Source organism: Anabrus simplex, chromosome 7 (genome assembly GCF_040414725.1).
Source record: "Anabrus simplex isolate iqAnaSimp1 chromosome 7, ASM4041472v1, whole genome shotgun sequence".
Lineage (NCBI taxonomy): Eukaryota > Metazoa > Arthropoda > Insecta > Orthoptera > Tettigoniidae > Anabrus > Anabrus simplex.
In genome coordinates this window covers 55907501-55934322 of record NC_090271.1, presented here as the reverse complement: position 1 = coordinate 55934322, position 26822 = coordinate 55907501, and positions in this window count along the sequence as shown.

Below are 26822 nucleotides of genomic sequence, written 5' to 3'. Positions count from 1 at the left end.
CTTCTTCGGGTTTAACCCCATTCGCCTTGTTTTATTAAGATATTTGAAATGTTAGTGTGTCCTTATCTAACAATGTCTTGTTGAGAATAGCTGACGATGGCCGTCATATCGGCCGAAACTAGTACTATTCAATGAAAAATTGTTTATTGATTAGGTGGTTTAATAAAGGCTTTTAGTAAGAATACTAACTCATATCCATCAATAACGGCCTAACAATGAAATTCATTGGTTATACGTCAGAGGCGTGATTTTACTTCACTTCGTTCCACATAGCACGATGGTGACAGTAACATACCACGGAACCTTCCTACAGAGACGTTTACGCCATGAAATTAGGGATAAGAGCCCGGATCTTCACAACAGTGAAACGTTCTCCATGGTAACACCAGACCGCAGGCAGGAGAGGCTGTATAGCGAAAACTTCAGCGCTGGGGGGAGGGAAGTACTGGAACGCCTCCCTACTCACCCGACATGTCTCCGAGAGATTTTTCACCTCCTTCGAAAAGTGAAAGAACCATTGCGTGAGAGACGGTTTGTCATAGGAGGGGACATCGCCAATGCTGTGAAAGACGAGACTGAAAAATTCACGCATTATAAGGCGACTGGTATCCAACGTTTCGCGCAACGAAGGCAACGCGTTGTGGACAATCAAGGGGACTGCTTTGATGGTTTACCGTAAAGCTTACTGTACTTTCTGAGAATAAATATTATGGAGCACAAGTATTTCACCTCTTTATATGGTTTCTTTATATCCTACATCCAGCAAACCTACTTACCATTATTCAAACAATCTACAGCATCTTACGTTCACCCCTCCCATCTGTATATTTCCATTTTTCGGGTAGGAAAAGAATCGGTTATATAGCTTCCTCGTCCATATTAGGTTACTGAACTTTACTTTGGGTTTGGAAAATGAATGACAGGGCAGCCAACGGGAAAATGTAAGTCGTTCTCTTTCATATGACGTATGTTCAGAAACTCTGCGAGATGACTTTCAGGAGTTTCAAATTATATGATTTATATGCAATAATGCATGCAAAACAACAACAGCAAAACTTTCTCCATGGCTTCAAATTTGAACCCCTTAAAAACACATCTTAGATATAAAATGATAATATTTAATACAGTAATAGACAAATTATCTCTAAAAAGGATTATTTAATATCCATGCTTCAAAATCATTTGGATTATAATCAGTAAAACTCTCTTCTCATCTTCAGGAGATCCAGGACCAGAGGGAGTATCTATATTGCCTGTGATTGTTCTAGTTAAAACAATATTTTTGACCCTAGTGATCTCTATCACATGACTGCTGAAAAATATTTTTGATGGAATGCCTAGGCACCTAAAATCATGCCCCTTCCAAACGCGCACAACTTTCTCCCTTGACTCGTTCGTAAATCGTACACGTTATCATGTTCAAGCATTTTCACCCTCAAAGAGATGTAGCATTGTTACTTATCTTGATAACTTACTGGTCAAATGCAATTAGAGCAAAGATATTTCATTTATTTGTTTTATTTTATATATTTCCAAACTCCGCTTTGCACTCGTGTTAAAACGGATAGTCACAGAGGTTATGAAGCACCGAACATCAGAGGCGGATGCACAGTGGGTCTTGGCCCACAAGTTACCACGGCTGATTCGTGGTCCGACAGCTCTGTACTCCGACCGGCCAACCGAACAGAGGAGGGGTGGCCACAGATTTGCGGTGGTTCTACGCCTCTGTATTCGGGAGCGGTGGTGGTGATTATTGTTTTAAGGAGAAATACAACTGGACTACCATCCTCTATTAACACTAATCAGAGGGAAACTTTGGGAGAGGTCCGACACTTCGAAAAATGAAAGTATTGGCCAAATAAATGCAAGGGCCAGTAAAGGCGTGAAAATTAAAGACTCCCTAGGATTCCATATGGAATATCGTTGGCGTCAGAAAACAACAAGACTTGACAAGGGAGGTCGGATAGGATAGATGTTAGTGAGAAGACTGGCACAAGTAAGTTGAAGCAATGCCGGGACTCACCTAAGGACATCGTATTCGCCAACCCTCGCTCCCATGTTAAGAGCCCATGGGCCCCTTTCAGTCGCCCCTTAGGACGGGCAGGGATTCGCGTGGGAGTTATTCTACCGCCCCCACCCATAGGGAGACAGAGATGGGCTGGTCCTCACCGTCGGCTGTTCTAAGAATGATTTTCCCCGTGATTTTCCATTCTTCTACTCTAAGGCGAATGGTGGGACAGCTCCTAGTATTGGCCACGGCCGCATTTCTCCATCTCCGATACAACTCTCCAGGCCTGTGAGGCGGCGTCACCTTCTAAGAGGCCCAACTTCGCGTTCAGGGGAGGAATGAGAAATATTTAGTAGTAGTAGTAAACTTGTTGAACTGTTTCTCCGCCAGATTGCAGCACTTGTCTCAGCATTCCCAGCTCAAATAATCTACTGCCATCACCATGGCGACTAACGTATAGGTTAATCAATTTCCGACAGATAAATACTGTACAGCATAATATCACGGTTGATCGGTCGGAGTGCGGAGCTGTCGGACCACAGATCAGCCGTGACCACTTGTAGGCCAAAGTCTACTCTGCAACCGCCGACTCACTGCATGTCTCAGAATATATATTTGTTTGCTCCTCTTAACTATGAACAGAAGTTTGTCCTGGAGATACAATATAGAACTAGCCCTACAACGTGCCACGGCACGGATGAAAACCTTGAAACCTCTGGTAGGAAATAAATATGAGGGCAAGTCCATAACTATCTGCAGACAATTTTTATATAATTTGTTACGAAAAGAGTGCACACTTTTTATTGATGTCATTTTTCAACAGTCACCCTTTTTCAATGCACATGGTCAACCGTTTCAGAAGCTTTCTGATACTCTCTGCAAAAAAGGTTTTTGGTTGCGAAGCAAGCCACGTATGCACCGCTTCCTTCATCTGTTGATCGGAGCTCAATTGATGGCTTCTTAGAGCATTTTTAAGTGGACCAAACACATGGTAATCCGACGGAGCGAGATCGGTACCGTACGCAGGACGCTTCAACACCTCGAAACGCAGCATCTGAAGAGTTTGAGCGGTGTGGGCGGTGTGTGGACGTGCATTGTCATGCAACAAATGAACTCCTTCCGACAATCGACCTCTGCGCTCGTTACGAATTGGAGGTTTCAGCTTGTTTACTGTTTCGCCCTTTTCCTGTTCATATTCCAGGATTGGCCCTTGAGAGTCCGAAAACACTGTGAGCATCACTTTTCCTGCAGAAGGTTGATTCTTGAATTTCGTTTTTGGCTGGGAATCCAAGATATTTCCATTCCATGCCCTGACGTTTGCTCTCTTGTTCGAAGTGGTGAACCCATGTTTCATCTCCAGCGATGATCACCTTCGTTAGCATGACGGTCCACTAGGTGCTGACAGATTCTCATACTGTACCGTACCCAGGGGTAAATACCCTCTAGGACGATGCCTCCATTCCTGTATGAACATCCGACTAACTCAGGGTTGGGCAGAGTGCGGGTTGGTTGTCGGTTGGGTCAGGATAAAAAGTCGAAGTTCTACACTAAAATAGCAATCAATGACAGGAAATGGAGGTATAACACGAATGAGAAACAATCATAGGGGGTAAGATGGATTTATTAATAAATATCCCCGATCAAATCACACGAAAATAATTGAATCAAGAAAATAAAAATTTGTAAAAAATGAACTCAAAGTATTGAAATAAGTTGAAATTAGAAACGTTAATTGAATGATTATGCAAATTTGACATTAAAAAAACAAGTTGAACAAAAAACATTTATATAAATCAAGACTGAATTTCTTCTTATAGTCCAATGTTTATGTTGTATGGCAACAAGTGTACGCAAACACTGCCATGTGGTATTTCCGTATGGAGTTTCACACTATCGCATCCCAACGATTCAGTTTCAAAGTTAAGTTAATGCCGAGAGTCGCCGAAATTACAATTAAATAAAAAGTTACATTATATAAAAAAGTTACGACGAAAAGAAAAATAATTAAGACGCAATGGACGCTATGTAATTTATGCAAAATACTAGGGGTAAATCCTACACTATATTTACAACAATTCAAATAATCAAACTAAACATATATATATATATATATCGGATATCGAGTAAAGTCTTAAATGGTACACTGCTTCTAATGTGAATCCCGGTTCACAACACAAAATCTAGACAGAACTAGATAAACCAACAATATTTCAGCACTCGGGCTGTTCCCTTTAAAAACAACGAGACAAGGTATACAATCACAAATAATAATGTAAAAACACCATCCTGTAAGGGAAAAACATATAAATAATCCTTGATATCATGAAGAAAGCAATGGGCAACATTGCCTCCTTCTGCTGCGTTTGAGCGCTGAACAGCGCGGTCATCCGTCATGTACTTCCGGGTAGATTACGAGCTGTAAAGAAATGTTGAACTCCACTATGCTAAAGATTGGATTTTGTCTCCCGAGGCCGCCACAAGGAAATACTGTCTCCTTCGCACATACAGATAACACAGGCCAGGAATCAGCTTGCCATGAGATAACGCCTTTCATCAACTACACGGAAACTCACGTATATTCATTCCTTCGTAGCATGCTTGGGCCATTTAACAACATCAGACTCAATAGTCTGGAATTAACACTGTCCATTCTGATCACAATATACTCAGAAGACACTAGGCAGGCACACACATCTGCACAATACTCTTTATCTTGTCAGGCATACAATCAGCCTGCACCAACACATTATAATTCAGCATGCAATTATTATCTCATCATTCCTCATGAATCCCACTGGCCTTTCCACATAATGAGACGCAGTTCGAGTCCTTGGCAGACCATCAGGCAAACAGAATCCAACTTAACTTCAAAGATCTTATTTTAACAACGACGTTCTGCAGCTCCTTCTGGCAGCTTCTGTAAAACCATGCATCATGCAAAATAGCTATACCTGTCTCTCTGAATAACCGAAATAAAATGAATTGATACATGTTTGACGTAATATAAAAATGAACCTGTCGATCTAGCCCTTCTAGCATAAATATAAGGAAAACTCGGAATATCCTACGCTAAGTAATATACACAAATAAACAACAACTAATCCTATCAATCCCTCATTTTCCCAAACATCTACTCATAAAGCAAAATGAAAATAAAATAAACATGCATTATTCTCGTATCCGAATCTATCATAGGAACAAAATCAAACAAACACATGCCGTCAGGCTTACTTTACATGAAAATAAAAATTCTATCTACACTGCCCTAGTACCTTAACATAACTTACATATCATACCATAAATAATACATGCGTCTTACTTTTCATGACTCTCGGGATACCAGGATAGCAGCTTACATCCCCACTGATTTTGGGATCTACTCCATGTTAATCACATCATTAACATGTATGAATGCATTTCCTTCCTCTGCAGGCGTATCCATCATCTTGCTGGAAAATAATCCACTGGAACACAGAAGACTATAGTTGATAATCTTCGCTGCTTAATGCTGCGAGCCGAAATACCCTTCTCTTTACCAGATCAGCTAAACACACTGATTCACATATATATTACACACTTCACTTAAAGGGTAAAAATACAGTTTAAAAAGCAGCACACGGTTCGGTACGGAAATTCTACGCGAATACGCGCCCGTCGCGAAATAGTGAAACAATAGCACATTTCCACTACACTTGTTACTCAGCGGTCACTACACCGTCTTTGTCAATGGAAAGTAAACTCTGCCAAAATTATACTATTTCATTTCCTCATGTACAGTAAAATATTGCGACTGCACAATTTAAAGTATCAATGAGAACCAGTTACTATTACTGAAATAATACCACGTTAATCACGATCACCAGTCACAGAGTTAATACATCCGCACTGTTCAAATTTTTACCACGGAATGACGCTCTCCAGAGCTAGGGGTTCTTGAGGAGGCTTCGGTGACGCCAATAATGTTGGGGTTCCCGGGTGTCTGAACCAACCACCAATCAGAGAGTTCGTCATATGTGATGATACAATACTTATTGTGATATATTTACAAAACACAGCTCAAACACTAGCAAATCTCTTCCACCAATTTTTATAATACATTTCCAAATATATCTGACTTCAGAAACTGTGGAAAATCGATCTCCTACAGAAACTGACTTTATCCACAGAGCACGTTGGTCATCCTGGAATTAAGATTTGGCGCGGTATAGCCTCCATGTTTGCCAAATCCCTAAGTTCCCATTGGCTGAAATATCTTGCTTGGTCAGCATCTAATACACGTGTCGATCCTTGCCAACGCTTGGGTACGCTATCTTTTCTCACGGTCATACGGAAATATGAAGCAACATCCAGCGACTTACTGTCTTGCTCAACATCCGGTATCAACTATCTTGGGATACGATGCTTTACCATGTTAGACTGTAACTTTTATGAATAAATTTCACATATTTGGTCAAATAATATTCCAATTATTATTATGGGCCGGGAGGATACGGCTCAATACGATTGCGCTTCTTCCCTTCATTGAGTTGTTTTGGAACCTATCTCGAACAGACTTTGTGAATGTTAAGCCTTTTATTCATGATTTCATATGCAGAACTATGGCTAATGTGCATATGGTTTGCCACGTCATCAACAGTCACTCGTGTGTTATTCAGGATCATATCACGCACTTGTTCAATATTGGCATCAGTTACGACTGCGGATGGACGTCTGGATCTTTCCTCAACCTTCACGCTTGTGAGACCCCTTTTGAACTGTTAAGTCCACTGTGGCAAAACATAGTCCGCGTATTGTGCTGAAAGTCTTCTATGAACTTCCGCTCCTATTATACCCTCAGACCACAAAAAAAACGGATTACGAAACACTGTTTTTCATTGGTGCAAACAGAGAGTGGCGCGGCCATCTTTACGTCGTAACAGCACCAGCTGTACTGGTCTGATAACGCTGAAACCTGCCACAGACGTGGACAACGGGGCCAACAAGTGGCTGGTGAGCACATAACGCCATAGAGCCAACCTACAGACAAAGAGAGCGTAATTGCAGGTACTTATTGATTTGCCTACGTATATTCGATCACGCTGGACAAAATATAGTAGAAAAAGGGGAAAAAAAATTGCTGAAGTACAATAAAAGTTGGTTCGAGCAGAGAATGAGCCTTGCAGAAGGATGTGCATCACAACAATGTCAGGATGAGCCTGCCAGTACTATATCTCATTCCATGTTAAGAAAACAGTATTGTTCTTATGACAACAGGGTTGCCATATTGAACGGCTCCGTTCAACGGCATCACGGGAAAACGGCAGCAAATAAATTTGTGAAATTCAGTATGTAAGTTCAAGACAAAAGGCTGAAGAAACTAAGCTACAAATTACTTTTATGAACTAAAGGGGACGTGGGGTTTACAGGGGCCGCATTTGGTTTGTACAGAATCAGAGGTAAACTACGGCACATAAGAAACCTTAGCACTGAAATATAAGGCAAATTGCGAGAGAAAATAGACAAATAGTTTTATGGGCTCGAGGGGTGGGGGATGTATTTGATTGCATTTTATAAATTTATCCAGACAATAAAAGCTAGAAAACAGACGCAATAAATAAATACTGCAGATCACTACAAAAGATCACAGTATTTATACCAAGTAAATCACACATGTAGGCTTATCGCATAACTCTCACTAAAACACAATACATTTACGCACTGTTTTAAAGCCTAAAATACACACACAATAAATAAATACTGTAGATGACTTCATTACAGAAGTTCAGGGAGGAAAAACGTCTATTCGTTGATATCCGAAGCAAAGTGCTGGCAATACCAATGATGGAGACCGCTAGAAGATTCTTCAGAGAGGCTTCCACTTCTGCGGATATTACTGGAGTAGATATAAATTTAATAAACCATCTACGTGCCATCGTAGAAACTCTTTCGTGTGGGTAATCCATTGATAAAGTGACATTTGCGTTGTACGCAAAGGAAACTATACAACTGTACTTACAAAAATACAAATCGTACTACATGCCTGTAACTTTGCACAAACTTTTGGTTCATGGAGAGGAGGTCATTAGGCACTGTATTATACCTATTGGACAACTCTACGAGGAAGCCCAGGAGGCGAGGGATAAAGATAATAGGAAACCTTCCAGAAACACACAAATACTGACCTTTTCCATAGGCTGCTTATATCATCGGACCCTTATACTACCAGCTTAGGGAAATAAAGGAGGAGGAAATGGATTCCGCTTTCACGAGAAGTGCTCAACTTACTGTCTGAGCCTCCTGTATCTGGTTCTGCCGAAGGAGATGACAGTGACGATAGCGATTCTGATGTAACTGCATCTAATGAATAAATTGTTTGGCAAGTACATGTATTCTTGTATCTGTTTTTAAACATTCTAAACAGCATGTCCCACTATTAACATCTATTTAATTTCTTAAAGCTATAACGAAAAATGATTAAAATTACAAAGAATACTAATTCTATTCCTGGCGTAGTAATTTGTTATTTGTACTTGATTGACCGCACACTTAATTATCTCCAATAATAGCAGTTACATACTAAGTTTTATGTAAATCGGTCTATTAGTTTCCGAGATACGATTTTTGGCCGGCTAGATTCCTGAAATTACGCACTGTGCATCGGCTGTCCTGAAAATGGTTTTAGGTGGTTTTCCATTCTCCTGCACTAAGATGAATGCCGGGACAGTTCTTAGTATAGGCTACGGCCGCCAACCCCCTGACCTTCTCCGAGCATCTCCTTCAACGTAACAAATCTCCAGGCCTGAGAGACGGCGTCACCGTCTAAGAGGCCCGCCCTCCCCCTTGAGGGGAGGAATGAAAACATTTTAGTAATAGTACGAACCGAACTTCGTATTCCAAGTTTTCAAAACAAGACACTCAGGATGATAACAAAAGCACCAAACTGAGATCTAATAGGGAGATACGAACTGAACTTCGTATCCGACTGTTACTGTAGATCTCAGATTAATAAGGTAATTAAGCTGACCAAATCTGGAACCCTACTAAGCCATTCAACCGGCTCTGGTATCTTACTATTAAAGCAGGTCGTAAGATCCAAGAAACCATACCCCTTTCAGACCTGAAAGAAAACTGGAGGTGTGAATTTTTGTTTGTACGTCAAGAACTGACTAAAATGCTCCTCAATACACATATTAATAGTTTATTTTACAAAATAAAAACTAACATCCGAAAAACAGGACCCACACAATTGTGCGTATCAAAATTCAAAACCTCGTTGTATCACGTACGATGGTGTAGCTTCAAAATTTACGTTCACTAACCAATGTACACACTTCATTGAATATATTCCGGTATTCATTAAAGCTTCTAGATTAATATAAACGCAGTAACTAAATACTTACTTTCGGCACTACTGCTTCCTGCCATCTCGCCGATCAACTGTGCTTTTTAAACTCTTCTTCCTTCGCCCTGGCGGTCAAGGGCATACTAAAATCAATTGAAATACACGCCACGTATCCTGCACAATCACTGCAGTCCGGTGTAGCGCCGAAAAAACATCAAATACGGTCAGGGATAACTAAAATACGAACCCGCACAATTGTGCGTACTCGGTCTGAAAGGGTTATACACGTTGTAAACACCTTGGTCCTTGGCTCGCTTACGACCTGTTTTAATAGGAAATCGGAATTATTCTTTCGGCCTTTTCCAAATTCAATATCACTATCTCACTAAAGTTACTCATAATTAAATCCCTGAAAAGGGCCGTTTTATAAGGAGGGAGGCCTGCAAATACTTCGACGAATCAAATTTAAATGTCATTGTCTCTTCTCTAAAGGGAGGTGAATACCAGCTACTACTACTACTATAGTTAAGTTTGTAGCTCAACAAGATTTATATTTCTGTGGGTGCTGAGCTATCAGGTTCCGATAGTTCAATATCGAGCTGGGCCTTATCTAATTCAGTCGAAATGAGAAGACAATTAGATGTTATTTGTTTATTAGCTTAGCCGATTATTCCTGTGTACAACTGTTGTTAAACTACATCTCTACAAGGATTGAACCCGTGATCTGAGACGTGCGAAGCGTGAGAGCTTACTAGTCTGTAGCTAACTGGTTGACGAATGAGGATGAGCCTTATGAGACTGTTGGTTTTATACGTTTAGCTTTCAGGTTACAATCACGTGTCAGTCCATTGCAACACCATCTTACATGTTTTGACAAGATGGGTTGGTGACGTATAGCTGAGCAATATTGCAATAAGTCATGAGCGCCACCAAATTTGAACAACACATATTTTCTCAGAAAAGGAGAGTGAGCTTTTTATTGTCAAGGCTTGTTATTCTCAAGAAACCCATGTTTCTTGGAGAGTGCTTCCTAAGTGAAATAATATGAAGCAATATAATTTTACTTCCTTCTGAGGCGACCAAGTATGATTCTTAGCTCGCGGTTTATAATATACACTGCTCAAAAGAATTAGGGGATCGAGTGAGATATCATACACAATATACATATGGTAACGTATTTTATTCAAATATAGGTTACAATGGTAATTTATGTGTGATACAGTACAATATTTTGCTGTCTCAACTCTTTACTTGAAGATTACATGGCGTTTACTTAGAGCGAGGCACCATGGGGCTACCATAATAGTGAAAAAGTCTTTCTCGTTGCCCTCTAATATGGTGTGTGATGGCCTCGGACGGCCAGTACAGTTGCACACCTGCGTGGCATGGACAGTATGAAATTATCAAACAGCTCTTGAGGTATATAAGGTCATTCTTCCATGAGTGAATTATCCAGCTCTGCAACCGTTGTGGGAGGTGCTGGTCTGGCTGCATTGCGTCTGCCAAGTGCATCCCAGACATGCTCAATCGGGTTTAAGTCCGGTGCACAAGCTGGCCAGTCCCTTCGTTCAATTCCCTCAGCTTCAAGCATGTTGTCCACCAGTGCAGCTCTGTGGGGACGAGCGTTATCGTCCACCAGAAGGAACCCATATCCTATGACACCAGCGTGGGGCACAACGAAAGGTCGAAGGATCTCGTCTCTATACCTCTGAGCAGTCAAAGCGCCATTCTGAACGACATAAAGGTTCGTACGTTCCGCCAATACTGACTCCTGCCAACACCATTCGTCCATAATATGGTGATGTTTCCTGTACATAAGCAGGATTGTTCCCTGTTCCACGTTCTCTCCAGATGATTGAACTACGATTGTCCGGCTGAACACAAAATCTTGACTCATCTGTGAACAGAACCCGGCGCCATTCGTTACGACTCCAATCCTGATGTTCCTCCGCCCAGTTTCTGCGGGCTACACGGTGTTGTGGTTTTAATGGGACACACACTATAGGCCTCCGTACGTAGATGCCACATTCCCGAAGGTGATTTCGGACTGTTTGTGTTGATATTGCGCATCCTGTTGCTGCTTGGAGGGTGCGTTGCAACTGAGTTGCATTCAGTCTCCTGTCTCGACGGGCTGTTAACCGAAGATAACTGTCATCTCTTGCTGATGTTACCCGTGGACGACCTTGGCCTTGTCTTCATTAAACGGTTCCTGTTGTCTGAAATCACGACCAGGTCCTGGAAATTACACTTTGGGACACTCCAATAGCTGCAGCCACCTCCCTCTCTGTCTGTCCTGCTTCCAACCTTCCTATGGCTCTCCATGACATAACTTCGGGTAAGTCACGTTGTTGTTGCATTGCACTACCTGCTCACTACACTACCTGAACCCAACTGCTTGTGTAATTCGTTTGGTAGAGTCACTGCCTTCGTGATGTCCAGGCCGTACTGTAACGAGCGCGGGAAAGCAATCAGCTGATCGTTAGGGGGGAAGTTTAGCACATGAGTTAGTAGAGTTAAACATAGATTTTCGCAGTTTTATTGAAATTTTTAACGATGGCCGCATGTTCACTCAGATATATGTGAGAATGAGTCGTCATCGACTGCATCAGTAAGCGGAAAGTCATTAATTAGTGAAGAAAACTTAGTGTGAGCGTGTATTTATGTGAAGCTATAGGTTAAGAAGATCGTTCTTTAGTGTTTTAATTTTGTAGTTTATTTGTGTACAGTTATATTTATAGTGTAAAATTAATTGAGTCAGTGCATTCTGCGTTTTATTATTAACCAAGAATTGTATATACTTGAATTAAGATGATCAGTGAGGGAAATCACCATGCTTAAGAGTTGCTGTGTGCCTGGCTGCAAAGCCAATTATAAACAAGGAGAGTACACTCCGGTATTTGTGTTTCCTTCTGATGAAGAACGAAGTAAGTTATGGAAGAAGGCTATTCCCAGGGGGAATTTAATAGTTAATCACAACACAGTTGTGTGTATTAAGCACTTTCCTAAAAATCACAACCTGAGAGAAATAAGAGTGTCCCGTCCAGATGGTGAGTTAATTTTTTTTATTATGGCATAAACATGGTTAACATTAGGTAGGTCCTATATTTTTATGTAATCAGATCTACGGCTTATCTGAATTCGGTGTATTTGAAAATGCATGTCTTATTTATGAGTAGCCTATCACCGAGCTCGATAGCTGCAGTCGCTTAACTGCGGCCAGTATCCAGTATTCGGGAGACAGTGGGTTCGAACCGCACTGTCGGCAGCCCTGAAGATGGTCACCGTAAGACCTATCTGTGTCGGTGCGACGAAAAGCAAATAGCAAACAAAAGTAATAATAATAATAATTAAAAAATTATGAGTATCAAACAGCAGTGTGATTTATGTAAATCTTATCTCCTGACAGATTCAGATCTTATTTATGAAGTACCTTCAGAAGTAAGATATCTGAATTTCCTAAATCGAGGGGGCCTAAAGTATCCATCCGACATGTCAATAGAACTTGGAATTGAGGTGTACAAAGTATTTTGTGCGTTAGTGTCAGATACATATAAGATGGTATTTCTAAATTCAGACGATCCTAAGTGTGTCACAAAATCCCTGGCTTTGGAGTCAATGCAGTTGACAGATTCCCTAGTCATTTGTGACTGCGGGAAGAAATTGAAAGACCTGGCCGGACAGTGTAGGCCTATATATATTTGGGTGAATATATTTTATAATAACTTTCCAAAATTCACACCGACTTGTGTATTCAACAAAGTGCTTCAAAGAGAGCAGACCTTCTCCATACTGGTGTAACTTCTTGTAAGAGGTCCAGGAAAGCTGCAGTGTTCATGGAGTGGAAACAGTGAGGTACAGAAATAATTTATATTTTGTAATAAATAGTAATGGTAATTGGCTGCATGTTTTCTGTCAGTGTGTATGATGTGGATGTTCCAGTTGACTAGAAAATGGATAAAATCGCAAGAATATGTCTCAAAGTGTTAGGCTGTACTCACGCAAACGAACGTATATACGCGAGAAATAGAACGTTACGGAGAAGGATATGCGTTGTATGGAAGAATTAACAAATATTTGAGGATAGATTTTGGTTTTATAAGGTGTTAACAGTTCTTTAAGTAATTTAAACGAGTGTGTTATTCAAGCGGAGCGTATGCGTATCGCCTTCAAGTCTCCCCCCAAAGCGTGACGTCATCAGAGGTACAGTACGGCCTGGACATTACGAAGGCAGTGGTAGAGTAAACACAAGTCAACATCAACCCCCCTCTGCAGCAACTTTCTGTTATTACCACCATCTCGGTTACAGTAATGTTGTCTCCACTCCGTAGAACCGACAGAAGGACGTCGAACTATTTGAGTTCATTTTGCCGATGACAATACTTCAGAACCTAGATATCTCATCTGATCCCCTGATTGTTTTGACTAAAATTCCAAGTCCTGGACTGTGAAGGTCCTGGACTCGACACTAGGCGTCGGGATACATAACTATTACTAAAATGTTTTCATTCCTCTTAGACGGTGACGCCGTCTCTCAGGCCAGGAGTATTGTTATGGTGAAGGAGATGCTCGGAGAAGGTGTGAGGGTTGGCGGCCGTGGCCTGTACTAGGAACTGTTCCAGCATTCGCCTTAGTGCAGGAGAATGAAAAAACGCTGAAAACTATTCTCAGGACAGCCGGCGGTTGGGGACAGCCGTGAGGTCCAGCCCTGTCCCGTCTCCGAAATGCAGACGCGTAGAGCCACGGTAGAGCCGTAGCCACCTCTCCTCTGCTCGGTTGGCCGGTCAGAATGCTGAGCTGTTGGACCACGGACCAGCCTTAGCCACTTATGGGCCGAGACCCACTCTGCATCTACCGACCAATACCGCCTGTCTCGGACTACACGTCAATTGAATTCTACTGGAGTTCACATGCAGGAGGTGGTTCGTTCCTCACCAACCAGAATGGGGGAGCGGTATGAACAATCCGACTACCTGAAATCGGTCTTGTTTTCACACCTAACTGGCACCATTATACATCTCCAACCTCTCCATGCATGACTTATTTCTTCTTGTTTATGCAATTTTAATTTTCGTAATGAACATAAACGTCCCTCAGACGCTACTGAACAGTAAACGATGAAGAATTACCTGCTCTATATCACAATAATCAGAGCAGAGTTTATTAATTCTTAGAGGATAAGTTTTATATTGCTTTACGCCATGTGAATGAGCCACCTGCCTATCGACAGATGTGTTTCCTTCGAGAGTAATAAAAACAAGATATGAGCTCGAAGTGTGTTCACAAATAATTAGCTGTGTAATAGAAATAAGGCAGAGAAACTCGTCAATAAAGGTGCAGTGTCTAGCAACAAACTTTCAGAACAAAATTACTTTAACTTGACTGAAACTTCAACTGAGGCCAGTACAAGCAAAAATGGAACATATTATTATAGGTAGTAATTGCATATTAAGAGAAAATTTTCCTAACACGGTACAATTCAAGCAAAGCTAAAGGAAAATAAAATCATTCAAACTACCTACATAAATAAAATTATAATTTCGTCTGTACATTTTAAAACTGTTGTTTCACGCCCCGTTCCTATCTGAGATTAGGTACATCAAAATTTTCAAAGTAGATTAAGATCACGTTTTGGCTGTTCATTTGTTTGTTTTTGTATGTTTGTTTGTTACGACAGGGCTGGAAATGGCCCAACATAATTCTCTATACTAGGTGTTTAATTTTAGTGATTGCCGGTTTGTGCAGGCCGCGCGGTGTATGGGTAGTGTGCATGCCTATTAGGTGGTGGCCTTGGGTTATATTCCCGACCAGGTCAGTGACATTCACCTGGATCTGAGGGCTGGTTCGAGGTCCACTCAGCCTACGTGGTTACAACTGTGGAGATATCTGATGGTGATATGGCGACCCCGGTCTGGGAAGCCAAGAATATCGGCTGAGAGGATTCGTTGTGCTGATCACACGACACCTCATACCCTGCAGGCCCTCGTGCTGAGCAGCGTCGCTTGGCAGGCCATGGCCCTTCGAGGTTATTGAGCCATGGAGAGGAAGAAGAAAAAGAAGATGGCCGGTTTTTGCATTAGGCTATCCGGGAGCGGATCATCGTTCAATGCAAGCATATGCTGCATGCGTTTGGCTGAACTGCTTATTAAACTTAGTAAACTAAAGAACAGAAAAATGTGATTAAAACTTGTTCTAATGCTCGCACAAGCGATGTTTTTCATTTACAATTGGCTTTATTTTGCACCGACACAGGTAGGTCTTACAACGACCATGGGAAAGGGAAGGGCTGGGGGTGGGAAGAGAGTGTCCATGGCCTGGATTTCTGCATTTGCCTGGTGTGAAAATGGGAAATCACGGAAAACCATCTTCAGAGCTGCCAACAATGGTGTTCGAACCCAGTTTCTCCCAATCCAAGCTTACAGCTCCACGGTTCAGACCCCGCAGCCAACACCCCCTGAAGCGCTAAAATGATCTATAGTTGCCGGAGGACAGCTTTGATAACACAAATTTAGCCTCCGACCCCTCATATCACCCATAACTTGTTTAGGGGTGCTTTTCTTACTATACAGTGGGCAGTTCATATTTTATGTAGATTCATTTTTATTTGTATTAGTTAATGAGAGGAAGTGCTATACCAAACAGTATTCTATATGTAAACCTTTTTATTTATTTATTTATTTCTTTATTATGCCTTTGTAGGTGGAGAAGTTAGGGCTCTTGACCCTCTCTTACGTTATACTGAACAAACCAAAATGTAAAAATCATAAGATGGGTTTGGGGGAATTAATTTCGACTTAACTAACGTCGTAAGAAAACATTTCAAGCTCATCCTATGGACGGGAAACTAAATAGAATTTGAAGTGAGGGACCTCCTGTGGCTATTAAAAAGGTTTCTTGTTCTTCTTCTTGTTCTTCTTCTTTTAGTGCCTTCTCCATTACTGACGGTTCGCCACAATCACAGCGAAGTCTGTACGATATTAGGCTGCCCTCATCAGTCTACTAGAATCTAGTCCTCTCCAATTCCGCAAGTTCTTTAGCCAAGAATGTTTCCTTGACCGCGATCCCTACGTCCATCACTTTTACCCTGCATGATCAATTTTAGTAGGTTGTACTTTTTATTCCTCATAATATGTCAAAGGGAGACTGACTTCCTGTCCTTGATTGTACACACCAGCATCCTAGTGCCGTTTGCTGGGATCAAGACGTGGGCTACCACTGGACTTAGGTTACCCCTTTCCGATGGTTCGTTAAGCGTTTTGAGCTGCAGCCAATAGCCAACGGAGTAGCATTCTGTGTTGTTAACGCTGCTCCACAAGCTACTGCCCTGGCCGCTGCTACTGTCAATACTAAAAACCTGATCAGTGGATATGGTAGCGTAAGGTTTAGCTAATTAACGCCCGGCTTTGTGGCGAAATGGATAGAATCCTATCCTTTGGTCCGATGGCCCCGGTTCAATTCTCAGTTTCAACCCCCTCGTACTGTTAATTTCCCTGGCTTGGAGACTGGGTGTTTGACGTCTTCGCCATACACTTCATCCCCATTAGGTTACCACAAGACCTATACAGATACCATGCATTATTCTTACTATTATTATTAAATTAAAAATGAATTTTACAGCATTACCGGCGGTCATACCAATCGTTCACCGGCTTATTAGCTTTCTCGAGAGATCAGTGGCGCTGTCCGACCCATGATCACGGGTTCCATTCCATCTAGCAAAAAATAACACTAAACCTACAAGACTGCATTTCGTTTTTAGCAGATCTACCTATTAAGAAAATTATATTACTCCTATAACAATAACCCTGCAGTGTCTTCCTACAAGGATGTAGAAGTAAACGGAAGTGAAATACCAGCACTGTTATCTATATAATTAAGTCAGAAGTATGAGATGAGGATGCATATACGATAAGGAATGCATGGTTGTTTTTAGCAGTAGTGATATGACGGAGCGAGGCCTAGCACACCTATCCCCCCGGTCCCCGCAACTATCGGACGTTTGGCAGGGTGCAACGCGTGGAGAGTTGAGGGGAGAAGGACGCAGAGCCCGGGCTACAATGTCAGTCTCCGATGCCTTGTTCTCAGAAAAACGTGCTACGTTTTTTCCCATTGCTTTCAAGTTTTGTAAATGGAACAATGTGTCAGATGCTTACATTATAATGTGTTTTACAGTAGATATCCATCGCTCCCATTTGGGGTTTGGGCTTCACCGATAGCTTTGGTAGCCCTCAGTATACGCCACTGCAACATTCGTTTCCTCCTCATGCGTTCTATTACGCCAGCATTAGAGATGTCAGTCCACGAGATCCGTAACATCCTCAGGAACATCCACATCTCTAAGGCATTTGTTCTTTTGATGGTGTTACATTTGAGAGTCCATATTTCAGCCCCGTACAGAAGCTCGAATACACTTAGCATCTGACAAAGATGTGACGTGTCTCCAAGCTGAGGCTTCTGTCACACAGTAGATTCCTCATTTTCAGAAATCTAGTACGAGCCATTCCTATTCGTACACGGATCTCTAAATCCGGGTCTAAGTCCTTAGTAATCCAGATTCCAAGGTACTTAAACTTCCGCACTTGTCCAATTTGCTCTCCATATAAGTTCATAAGAATGTGTGTATTATGAGTTCTGGTAATGGGCACCATCTTTTTCTTGTTGGTGTTAATTTTGAGACCACGTTTATCCCCTTCTGCTACGATTCTGTCTACCAGACGCTAAAGACCTGTAGTACTGTACTGGTGATCAGCCTAACGTTAACTTTTACTCCATCTTCCGCTTCTTGAAAGATTGGCTCAGAGTACAGATTAAAAAGCAGAGGATAAACTTAAAATCACAAAATAAAGTTCGTTTGTACAACTTGAACTCTAAACTGTTACCGAGTACATCTACAAGAAAGTCAGGAAGAAGGGGATTTCGCTTCATAGGATTATGAGCATTTATTTTACGTAGCTTACGTAATTTACTATATCGTCGCTCCTATGCCAAAACTGCGGATGCGACAGTGCTCTTCCTATCCATCATTTTCCTTAAGACTTGTCACGTCTCCCAGCCACTTATTGACAGGCAGTCAATCAGAACAAATTTCGTTGAGTTCATTTTCCCATGCTAAAGTGTAAAGGAAAATGAATCTTACTGTACGTATTATAGGAATGTATTTTTACATAACGTAGGTCGAGTCTCGCGAACAGGAGACAACAAGAAAAATCTAATATATGCATTTGGAAACGTGCAGTATGTACTCGCGTATGATGCCACTAGATGGTGTATGTAAACAACAGTGTGGGTCTAAGCATGCCCCCAAGTTCAGTTTGTGAACGAGAGCGTTACAAAATGAAAGTCAACAAGCAGGAGCAACGATCGTATATTAAAATAGCAGTTCTCCGCGGCAGAAATGCACGCCAATGCCATCGCAGAGCTGACCATGATCTAATCTCTAAAGTCAAGAAGCCATTACGTGGACAACGGTTTGCTAACAAAGAGGACATCGTAACAGCATTTCGGAGAGTGGTGTCACACGTTAAGCTCCCTATACACTATCCAACCCGGTCCGACGAACCAGCCGAACAAGATTTGCTCGGAGTTGGGGCACACAAATATTCGGTCAGCGAATCTCCATACACTATTGAACAAGGTTTGTCGCTCAAGGCCCCAACCTCGGTACGTCAGCTGTTTGTTCAACAAATGTCTGGTGCGCCGCATTCCCACACACTGTCATACCAGTATCGAATCAACCTTTGTAGAGTCACATACACATTATCACTTTGTCTGTTTTAATTTGTGAGTAATAAATTGTATTAATTGCTACTGATTGTACTTTGGCAAGTTCTCTTCTGAACCAGCTCCGAATGTTTTCTATTCTTTTCTTTACAAAACCCAAAGTGGCCTCAGGAATTGTATTTTTTGTGAATTCTAGTAGCTCTTGCATAGCCAAATCCCTCTTTTGTTTGTTATGATACTCCTTTGACGGTATCTGCCATAAACAGGGAGCGTTTCTGTAGATTTCTATAAAATCTCTCAAAGACGCAGGGTTCATAAATTTCAACACCATCGTCTTATCTGCATCTCCAGCCTTCATTTTCTTCGATTGTGGCGTTTCTTCATTCACTTCCTCGTGCATAATGTAGTGTTAACAAAAACAACGAAATAAATGTAAACACAGACCCCTGTGACTTGACACGTCCACTGTGAGATCAACAACTGAAGTGAATCACTCGATTGTCTGCCGCGCACCTCAGGTCCGGCTCAAACCAGTTTGATGCGCACACACACACTGTCCAACTTGGTGCGCCGAACATTTGTTGCTCCCAGGTTGGCGCGTGTTTACGGCCGGGGTGTTAAACCTGATGTCCTTCCAACCCGGTACGGTACGGTTCGCTCGCCACCACACACTATCGAACCGTTGTCCAACCCGGTCTGCCATCCGACCAAGTTGGAAGAACTGACGTACCGGGTTGGATAGTGTATGGGGGGAGGGGGGGGGCTTTAGCGATACACATGCAGCGAATGGTGTTCAGCGCCTGCCCCATCGCTGGCAACGTACAGTGGAAAACTTGGGTGAATATTTCGAAGGTCTCTAACCAGTGGAGACCTGTCTTTCGTACGTAGTCTTGTGTATTTTATGTCTATACCATAATAAAACAATGTTTACCAATGGGCTGGGTTTTGTCACTTTCCTACGAGAATGTCCTAAAGTCAGAATTTGTCTTCAGGCACTATGCATAAGTACATGCCCTATATTTCCAAATGCATATCTTAGATTTTCCGTGTTGTATGCTGTTCGCGAGGAAAAAAATAGTTGCCATGGCTATGACTCGACCCTCGTATTTACCCATTCCTAGAATATGATGAATTTAAGGTTCATTCTCCTTTACACACCCGCATAGGAAAGTGAACTCAACGAACATTGTTCTGATGGACCGTACATCAACATGTGGCTGGAGGTGGGAACAGTCTTAAGGGAAATAATGGATAGGAAGAGCATTGCACATTCGCGGTTTTGACATAGGAGGGACGATATGAGATTATACACTCAGTGGCCTAAAGTCACGGGAACGGGGGTACCATTAGAAAAAGTGCCGTTTATGACCCGTGACATTAAATATTAAAAAATCTGAATTGTAAAATACTGGTACATATGAATAACATTTTAAAATAAATAAAACATTAACGGAAAGCATAGGCCTTGTTACAAAAATTATTTAAACATATTTGTCACACACATGTGAAAATGCAGGTCTAACATAAAAGTCGAAACTTGAGGTTTGGGGATTTAAAAAAGTCTCCAATAGATGACTGCCGGCCCCGCGGTGTAGGAGTAGCGTGCCTGCCTCTTACACGGAGGCCCCGAGTTCGATTCCCGCCCAGGTCGGAGATTTTTACGTGCCTCTGTGGGCTGGTTCGAGGTCCACGCAGCCTAAATGATTACAGTTGAGGAACTATCTGACTGTGAGATGGCGGCCCCGGTCTAGAAAGCCAAGAATAACGACCGAGAGTATCCGTCGTGCTGACCACACGACACCTCGTAATCTGCAGCTCTTAGGGCTGAGCAACGGTCGCTTGGTAGGCCATGGCCCTTCGGGGATATTGAGCCATGGGGTTTGGTTTGGATTGATATCTGCTTCTCCGATTTGCCCTCTTCCATGATTGAATATCCCCCACTTAGGCAAGCATATGATATCAGCTGGCGTTGCTTCCTCCTGCTTACTAATGTACTGCAGCGCTGCCTCAATCGTCTTGAATCCTTCCGAATGTGGGTGAGATTTTTCCTGTCATCTGAGGTTTGGTCATCCGATAAACAACAGTGGAAACAAAGAACAGAGAGTTTCCAACAGAGTTCTCCTCTACGTGCATTCATTGTTGTTTGTGAGCGCTAGAAGACGGCTTCTATGTCTCGTTTGTTTAAGAGTTTTCCGACAGTTTATTAAATACATTCATATTAATAATACTGTACTACACCTTATAATTGTGACTCCACCTGTGACAGAAGCACAAGATTGCATAAAATGTTTTGAAACACCACATAGGGTTCTAGCGTTAGCTCACTTGCTAAAGCTTTGGAAAAGTATTATACTGTATTACAGTACTAAGTATGTGATGTATAGGACATCACAGAATGTACATAAAATTATCAAGCTGTACAATTAATTCGTAAGATGTATATATTTAATTTATGTTAGGCCATTCTAAATTATTATGTTTGTATCTAGTGTTTTTAATCATCTATTTAACATTATCATATCATTTCTTTGTATCACGGCAATATATATTTAATTTATGTTAGGCCATTCTAAATTATTATGTTTGTATATAGCGTTTTTAATCTATTTCACATTATCATATCATTCCTTTGTATCACGGCAGTAACGAAAAATGAACGAGTTATGTCTTGAGTAAGGTATTACAATATCACCCATATTAACAGCCTGCAGTAAATTTCCAGTAGCCCGAGGTCAGCCGACCGGACATACCATGCTAATTTTAGCCCTTTACCAGGAAAAGGACGTCATCGAGGTTGAAGAATTACACCGTGCCCTCCACATTCTGAATAGACAGTTAGAACTTGTTAACTCCTTCTTTTCGAACTTTGCGTCATGACCCTTACGAAACGCGCGAACTTTCAACCTATGCGAATGAACGTTAAGAAACAGGATGATGGATATACAGCGATGGAAAGTAGGGATATAATATCAGATCTTACTAGGCCATGAGATATGGTGGACGGAGGGAGATTTTGGAACCTATATACATCAACGACAAGAGCTCGTGGAGGTCTGAATAGCTGAATAGCTTAACGTCGGAAGGTTTTAATATCTTAACATCTCAATATGAGAACAACGTAACATATTAACGTCTCAGCTACTGAACGTCTTAGCGTATGATGGTCGTGACGATAGAGGAAGAAGATCTTTCTCGTCGTTCTTATTATAGGAGAGAATACAGGGCGGAAACAAGAGGAGGTTCTCCGTTTTATTTACAAGTCCACTTCATAACTGAGTAGAGCACTACTCGAAGTTACTTTCATTGAGGACAGGCTATCTCAATGACGAGAGATATAGTTAGCCAGAGACCGGTTTTGACCGGTTTTGTCAGGTATTTTTAACGCTACAGTTCTGTAATACGGAAAAATACAAGTTCGTAACCCAAGGTGGTTTTGATGTTGAAATTAGGACTCATTACCACATTATGCAATGAGTATTATAGGAAGTGATAAGGTCAGAAAAGTCGTTGTCCAATTATTGGGCAATGCACAAATCAGAAATAGGACTGGAACTTACCACAAGAGAGACGACGACAATACGAGAGGTACATCAAACAACAGCTCCTACATCATCGAGCGCGTCCAGATACCAGAATCTACAAATGGTGAGTTAATGGCATAAATTACTGCAAACCTCCGCGTAACTGTTCATTTTATTACATTTTATTTCTTTCAGTTCTTCTTTTCTCTCCGTTACGTTCAGTTTTCGTAAATCTGCCGTCACGTTTATCGTCCTAATAAATAGTTATTTTAATTGGTACCTTCATACATTCTTATTAAGCCGGGCTGAGTGGCTCAGACGGTTAAGGCGCTGGCCTTCTGACCCCAACGTGGCAGATTCGATCCTGGCTCAGTCCGGTGGTATTTGAAGGTGCTCAAATACGTCAGTCTCGTGTCGGTACATTTACTGGCACGTAAATGAACTCCCGCGGGATTAAATTCCGGCACCTCGGCGTCTCCGAAGACCGAGAAAGTAGTTAGTGGGACGTAAAGCAAATAACATTATTATTATTATCATTCTTATTAATGATCCTTTATTTCCTAGTTTATGTGTACATAATGGTTAGTGTCCTATCACCCCCACCTCGGGGAGTATTTAGAGTCTCATTACTTTTTGATAATGATTATAAACTATTATCTTTGAAGGCCCAAGTGATATTGTTTATGGAGAGGGAAATAAGCGAGTATTTATATTAAAATTAAGGTGACCCGGCACGTTACAAGTAGGCCGTATAGTCACGAGCCGGATAGCCTAAAGTCTACTGTGGATCATAAAAGTATTTATTCAGAATTATTATGAACATACCGAAGAACCTAACAGTCATAAAATAACTGGGTTGAAACTGAAAATAAATAGCTTCAGATATCACAAAAGAATAATCATAATATGAAAATGACAACTCAACTTGTACTGGGTGTTCGGAAAGTACGTGAAACGGGTATATGATTGTTGGACGGTTGGTCATACTGATGAATAATTGGAAAAAATTAATGAGATATCTCACGCCGTTGTCATTTTCTCAGCCGCTGAGGTTAGCCAATCAGATCACTTCGCGGGTGACTTCAGATGGGCTGTGTGAGGCGGTGTTGCTAAACCCGCACGTAGCGTAAGAGCGGCTTGAGAGTGTCAATAGAAATAAACTTCTCCTGGGGAGGGACTTGTACACTGCTGATAGGCTCGCCCCATAACAAGCACGCTACTGTGGCATTGGCTGACACCCACGGTGTTGTAGTGTTTAATGCACATTTCTCGCCAAGCTCTCAAGCCCGACCAAGCCATGTGCAGATTTAGCAATACCGCCTCGTAAAGCCCATTTGAATTCATCCGTGAAATGATGTGATTGGCTAACTTCAGCAGCTGATAAAAAGAAAACTGCGCATGATATAGACGTATTTTTTAAATTACTTATCAGTATGACCAACCCTCTAACGCTAATACACTCGGTTCACGCTGTTTTCGACCACTCTGTATATCTGGTTCTCACCGGTTCTATGTCGGGCTCCATGGCTAAATGGGTAGCGTACTGGCCTTTGCCCCAGAGGGTCCGGGGTTCGATTCTCCGCAGAGTCGGAGATTTTAACCTTAAATTGTTAATTCCCTTGGCTCGGTGACTGGGTGTTTGTGCTGTCCCCAACATCCCTGAAACTCACTCACACACCACACATAATACTATCCTCCACCACAATAACACGCAGTTACCTACCTATGGCAGATGCCACCACCCTCAACGGAGTGTCTGTCTTACAAGGGCTGCACTCGGCTAAACATAGCCACACGAAATTAAACCGATGACTATTTTGTTTTCTAGAAGTAAAATGTTGCTCTTTCTTCATTGCTATGCAGAAATTACTTAACTTGTTTGCGTGAAAAGATGGACAACACTGAACTTAGCAGGTTGCCGAAAAATATCTGGCTTTGCTCCGGGATGAATGAAATTCCCTCCTTTTCTTCAAAAAACTTACTCTGTGGGATCTGCGCCCCGTCTAACAGATCTAAGGATGGTGGTGCCATTGTCAGGTTGAAGTGTTGGGGAGGAAACTAATTGACCGTGTTGTGCGCCCCAATATTCTCTCAGCTCAGCTACAGAGTCATTGACTGGGCTACTTGCCAGGAGGTGACAACACTACGTTTTACTGATCGTACTGTTGCCAGGAAGCCAAGGATGTCAAGCACCAATTCTGAACTTCATTACCGTGCGAGTTGGCCCTGTTAGGGGCGCGCATCTATGAGTTTGCATCCGGGAGAGAGTGGGTTCGAACACCACTGTTTGTTTGCAGCTCTGGAAATGATTTTTCGTGGTTTCCCCCATTTCCACACCAAGCAAATGCTCGGGTTGTACCTTGTTGTAGCTACAAAGACGCACACATGAATTGTTGTCAGTTGTATACAGTTTTATTTACATGTTGTATGCGCACACACACATACACACACACACACACACACACACACACACACACACACACACACACACACACACCAATAACTGCTCTCTTGAACAAAACATTACCGAGCTCGATAGGTACAGTCGCTTAAGTGCGGCAAGTATCCAGTATTCGGGAGATAGTAGGTTCGAACCCCAATGTCGGCAGTCCTGAAAATGGTCTTCCGTGGTTTCCTATTTTCACACCTTAATTAAGGCCACGGCCGCTTCCTTCCCACTCCCAGCCCTTCCCTGTCCCATCGTCGCCATAACACCTATCTGTGTCGGCGCGAGGTAAAGCAACTAGCAAAAAAAAAAGCACTACGAAGACGACGACGAAGAAGAGGAAGAGGAAGAAGAAGAAGAAGAAGAAGAAGAAGAAGAAGAAGAAGAAGAAGAAGAAGAAGAAGACTGCAACACTTGCACGTCAACCAGCTACCAACCCAACAAAGTTCACATACTTGACTTCAAACACTTGGCTAACGACTTCCACACAAGTCTCGTTAGACAACTCCACTCAAATACCAAGACTCCCTCTTTATATACATTGCCTGGCCAGGCTTCTGGAAGAATATGACACAACATATTTTCTCGTAATTTCGGGAGTCTCCAATAGCCTATTTACAATGAAAGGTATTTTCTACACAATTCTAGCGGCAAGATACGTTGTTCTGGAATATTACAGTGTGTTGCTGAACATATTTAAACGTAATAATAAATTATATACTGTTAATTACGTGTTCTTACATTAAATAAACTCATATTACTATACATATAGCAGATGGTTCATAACATAACCTCGCAAATAATGCGATCACGACTTATACCAAATAAAGTCCGTACTTAAATACGTAAATAATAATAATAATAATAATAATAATAATAATAATAATAATAATAATAATAATACTAATGCTAATAGATGTAAACAACTTCATAGCAAGGCGAATGCTCTTCCCTCCACAGCCTTAGTTCCAGTAGTAAAGAGCTATGGGCTTTCATTAGAAACAAAAGTGGCAAAAGTGCTCCATCCGTCTTCAAGTACAACGGACTATCAGTTTCCTCTCCCCAAGAAATAGCAGACACATTCAATAGTAAATTTAAAAATAACTTCTCCACTGCTGACAAGGATGAAGACATGTTCACTCCAAGGTCAACCCCTCCCTTTCTGCCCCTAACTAGCCTGTACTTCACTGCTAAGGAGGTCGTAACAAGTCTTCGGAGAACTAGACCTCATGCTGCGAACGGCCCAGACAACGTGCCGGCCAGATTTCTCCATCGCTGTGCAGAAGCATTAGCACCTTCTCTCTGTGCAATATTTAACATTTCATTGAACAGTGGAACTGTTCCAGAAGAATGGAAGAAAGCAAATGTCGTTCCCGTATTCAAAGATGGTGACAGGGAAAATGTAGACAACTATCGCCCAGTCTCTATTACATCTGGCTTATGTAAATGCATGGAACGCCTAATTGTTAAACGTGTGCTGGATTTTCTGAATGAGAGAAACCTGTTGAATAACAACCAACATGGATTCCTCCCTGGAAAATCCTGTACTACACTTTTAACAACAGTAATTGATGAGTGGCAACATTCCCTGGACCAGTCTAATATATCCCAAGTGGACTGCGTAACTCTCGACTGGAGTAAGGCCTTTGATCAGGTACCTCATCAACGACTGTTGTTAAAACTTAACAAGTATGGCATTCAAGGCAACCTGCAGGCATGGTTTCGATCATTCCTGGTAGGTCGGACGCAGAGCGTTGTGTTCAGTGGGGCCAGGTCAAAACAAACCTCAGTCACCTCGGGTGTGATTCA